Source organism: Macrobrachium nipponense, chromosome 20 (assembly GCF_015104395.2).
Source record: "Macrobrachium nipponense isolate FS-2020 chromosome 20, ASM1510439v2, whole genome shotgun sequence".
In the NCBI taxonomy this organism is placed as follows: domain Eukaryota; kingdom Metazoa; phylum Arthropoda; class Malacostraca; order Decapoda; family Palaemonidae; genus Macrobrachium; species Macrobrachium nipponense.
In genome coordinates this window covers 51,579,355-51,584,245 of record NC_061089.1, presented here as the reverse complement: position 1 = coordinate 51,584,245, position 4,891 = coordinate 51,579,355, and the positions used below count along the sequence as shown (strand labels likewise).

At 37.1% G+C, this 4,891-nt stretch overlaps 1 long non-coding RNA gene across 1 annotated transcript; it reads right to left on the bottom strand.

The window, feature by feature from the left end:
* Positions 1-1,096: 1,096 nt before the first annotated feature.
* On the bottom strand, positions 1,097-3,969 carry LOC135221030 (uncharacterized). The gene is made up of 2 exons (XR_010315849.1): positions 3,585-3,969; positions 1,097-2,165 (listed from the first exon to the last, which is right to left on the bottom strand). It is a non-coding gene; the product is annotated as an uncharacterized LOC135221030 (long non-coding RNA).
* Positions 3,970-4,891: the final 922 nt, after the last annotated feature.

The window sequence follows — 4,891 nt, the reverse complement described above, 5'->3', positions numbered from 1 at the left end:
ATATATATATATACTGTGTGTTACTCCTTATATATAGTAAAATTCTGTAGAGTTGCGTTTTCTTTTCGTGTTATCATAAAGTTGAAAGTAGACCGGCATTTATCGTACGTTGCTTTGTCTTGTTTTCAGACTTTTATTTTTTTGTTTTTTTTCGAGAAAATCTGACTGAATAAATCTGATAGTTTATAAAAAGGTAGAACAGATATATTTAGAATACTTTCCAAATATGTTCGGGCAACAAAGCTCTATTCTACTGTTGATGAACGAAATGATACTAAAATTATTTGAAGATTTTGATCTATATTATTACTGAGTAGTTACCAATTTCCACTGAAACCAGGACGTGATAAAAATTCGTATCTACTATTTCATTATATCCCAGAATCCTAATTTCAAATGCAAAACATGAATGTAGACAATCGTAATTCCTCCTTTAACTTGGTAAAGCATTAGAAATCGTAAGGTATAGCAAATTAGACACAGATATGAAGAGAAAATCATTAAAACGGAATTTGCCTAAAAATAACATATGGCTGTTTGCTTTGTCAAGGTATAATGCATGCAACTTTTCTTTTTCTTGTGAACAATGATGACATTCAGCGCTGGTGAAACTTTGGTACTGTGCATCTCAGAACAATGGAAAATTATTCTCCAAGTCTCTCACGATCTTGGTTTAATAATTACATATCAGATCTTGGATAAAAAATAAAAATCTTCAGACATGTCCAGCGTTATTTTAGCATATGAACTACTAGAGAAACTTCAATTTGATATTTTCTTAAAATATCAAATTGAAGTTTCTCTAGTAATGACAGGAGTAAAAGTAAAACATGAGATGAGTTCTCTATATCACAAATCTGTACGATACTCGTAAATGTATACCTTTCATACATAACCTGAATAAGATTACAGTTGCATATATGCAAACGATAAGATGAGATTCTCTTTAATAGTCTGCCTTTACGCCAACCTGGTCTATTTTTTATTTCTATTTTTGTAGTGTACCACCAATGTTTTCCTAAAATATTTCTGCTTGATGTGGAAATCATACGTATTCAAAATTAAATTAAATGCAGAATGTAAATGAAATTGAATGGCCAATTAACAATTAACTTATATTTATTAGTTTCCGCAACATATTCTCTGAAAAAGAGAGGTGCAGAACACATTTAGTAAGAGAAAAATGGTCCAGGATCCTGTTTTACAATCTACTATTGAGGTTCCAAACTTTTAACCAAAAAATAATTTACATGTACCATAGCACGAGCATCCTCCTGTTTCTTCATCATGGCGTTCGTCCTCTTCTTGAATTCCAACGAGGAAAGTAGGATATACAAAACGAAATCAGCAACAGAGTAACTGGTCTTCTTCTATTACCATGATTTGTTACAATACGCATTACAGTTGATCTGAAGTAGTTTCCATAGACTATAACAAACACCTCTCATACAGCTTCTATCTTCATCATCATCATCATCATCATCATTAATATCATCATTTTCCCTTCCTTGTAGAGATACGAAACGGAAGAGGGCGAAAACAGCTCTGAAGTATTTGATTTTCCACAATAGCCGCTGTCACACGCACAAGAGTCACAAATGGCTAATCTTGTGCAGTGTCCAGCAGCTGCAGTGAAAGTCGTTATTGAAGATATTTCGTTTGCCTTTCTGCCTCTTTGACTCCTCGAAATATTTCAACTTCTCTTACTATTTCATTCCCTTCAGCTGAAATTCGTCGTTGGGTCTTGGTGTCCAAGTTTGTGATAATTATCTTCTTCTTGCCTTCCTACGGCTGCAGGTGAGTTTATGGTACAAACTAAATCAAAACCAGTCTAGCTTATCGCCCATTCTTACCAAAACTTCATTTTCCTTTGGTAAAGCAGATGATTCTGATATATACTAATACAATGATAAGGAGGATTTAAACCTATAGCTCCAAGATAAGGCTAAGAAATACTTACCTATAAAAGATATCTGTTTTAACTATTAACAAACAATCCCACGGATTGAGCATTTGTAGGTCTTATAAAGAACGTTACCCAAGTTCGCAAATAACTTCAAACTGGCTTCACTACCAATAAGTATATTCCTTACGTAAAGATGAAGAACATCTCTTCACCATTTTGTGGGCTGGGCCAAATCTGATCGGGTTTGGGTGGAATTTTCCTGGAATTAAGAAATATGTAAGTTTCTTAGCAATGTCATGTTTTAGCGGCATTAGATGCAAATACCAGACAGATGTGCATTGAAATCTCTCTCTCTCTCTCTCTCTCTCTCTCTCTCTCTCTCTCTCTCTCTCTCTCTCTCTCTCTCTCTCTCTCTCTCGATGACTGGATAATAAGATTTACGCACGTAAGACTAATAACTGGAAAAAGAACCGGGTAAGGGATTGTACATTTTCCTGGCCATGAGTCTATTGATCCAGAGAAGCCGACCAACGTCAAGAATAAGCCACGCCAAGGCTTTAGCAGTTTGCAGGCTTCACACGAAAGGTTTCACAGTGTGTGGTGCTTCACCATGAAGAGAAAAAGAAGCTCAATAATTATACGAAAAGATTCAGAAACAATAATTCAACAGGTATAAAGAAATGCAAAAAACCACGTCTTTGTCAAGAGAGGGGGCGGATGGATTCTGGAAGAGGACCATGCATGGATAGTACCTCCGGGGAGACGTAGTGACACTGAGGGAGGAAGACCCTGGCTGTTGACCAGACAGGAAGTTCGAGTGACTGAACACGAAGGATGTTTGGGAAACTGAATCCTGCAAGAGTGAGGTGAGCTCAGGTGAGAATTCTCATTCAAGTTTCATTTATACGCCACAGTCGTAAATCTGCATTGGATAGTGAATAGAACGGTTTTAAGTTTTCAGGCTAATTCTTCAACTAAGTGGGCCTGTATAATAGTTAAAAGCAGTATTAGAGTTTTTTCTTTGCCAAAATTTCTTGTCTTTACTTGCAGTCATTCATGTGTGTGTGTGTGTGTGTGTGTGTGTGTGTGTGCAACAACAGCATCTTCAACTCGGTAAACTTTGTAACAGGTAACGTTAGTATTTGATATACTTTTATCGGTTAGTTAGTCCTACATTCAAGAGTTACTGTGTGTGTGCGTTGTTTATTGTCGTAAAGGTAGTGATATCGCCATCCTCAAGAGTTAACCTACTCCGTTCTATATTATTTTTCTGTAGAATAAAGACTAAAATTTCATGTAAACTACAGGATACACAATCATCAAGCTAATATGCCACTGATAGTCATTCATTCTTTTAGCAAATATAAATACAGCTCACATTTCATGCATTTAACGAAAGAGTAAACTAAAATGAATTATTTACAGATATTCATGTGATAAATTACCAATACACAGCATCTCTTCTAACTTTTGATAAAGGAAACGAATAAAACTGCTGTCAAAATCTACATGAACTTTGGGAATTAAAGATATATCGTCAACTGTAAGTGTGTTATGAATATAGTCATGCCATCTTATTGATCCTATTTCATAACAGTCTAAGAATAATTCACTCCTTTTGGATGTCTGAAAACTTCCTCACTCGCCTAACTCATTGCAGAAAACTCTTCACTTTTACCTGTACTGGACTAACCAGAAAGATTTACAATAGTCCACCTTCTCCATCGTCAGACGTTTTTGACTTTTCCACTGGGATTTGGAAGAAGCGGTGTGAGGGCCATTCCGAAGATTGATTTTGCTCGCTGTCCTAATGCTCCAAGTGAAGGTAAAATCGGAGGAAAGCCCTCCTATCCGTCCTGCAGGAGCGAAGGTACTCGATGGCGACCTTCCTTTGTTTTTTCCATGTTCTTCTCGAGGGCTTGCTTTTCATGCTGAGAGAAAGCACACGCACTCTCTTCCGACGCCTCGGACGTGTTGACGCATACTGGGCGAAAAAGACTGACCGTTGCTCTTTTATGGTGTCTCCTTCCAGTAACAGGATCACAGCAAGGCCCTGGAGGTCACGTGACCATACCCCACCTTTCCTCCCCTCTCCTTCCTCGTCGATAGCGCTTAGGGTGGCAATGCTCAACACTAGACATCCAATTAGTCGCTGGACGTCCAGGAGGGTGACCACTCCTGACGCAGGTGGGGAGGGGTGGGTGTCTCCCGTCGGAAGACCTGCCGTTCTCAGCATTTGCATCCAGAATACTTACCGGTGGAAATCTTCTTGTCAATGCCCGAAGCCCTCCAAGAAGCCCTATCCTCCGGTCACCCCAACATGGTGCCCCTGGACGCTCTTAGAACTAAGTTTCCAAAGCCTCCATGGAGAACCACTAGGGTTTCCGCCGGCAGCCGTCGTTCGCTGTTGGCGGGAAGAGATCTCTGCAAGAACGAAAATTCTACAGAAAATGTGAAGCTTCGGGCTGGAATAAATGGCGATATGAGATTATTGTTCAGTTTTATTTTGGGTTCTTTTTATAGACAGTATATACATATATGAATAACTTGATCACGAAGTATATAAAACGTGATGCTATGTATAAATAAAGGTTTTTGCCACGAAGGAAAAAATGAAAAAGCGAGATTGGTTTGCCTTAGTAAAGGGTCGGAACAAGACCGAAAGTACTCGGCTACCTTGCTTTTTTATTTGTTCCTTCGTGGCAAAAACCTTTATTTATATATAAATAAATATATATATATATATATATATATATATATATATATATATATATATATATATATATATATATTATACACACACACATATATCATGTGAAAGCTATCTACATTCTACTAGGGGACTCACTATATAGCTATCTGTTGCTGTAATTATCAACACTTTGTCTGTCTATACATAGATATTCACATACACTCCCAGTCACACGTATATATATAATATATATATATATATATATATATATATATATATATATATATATATAT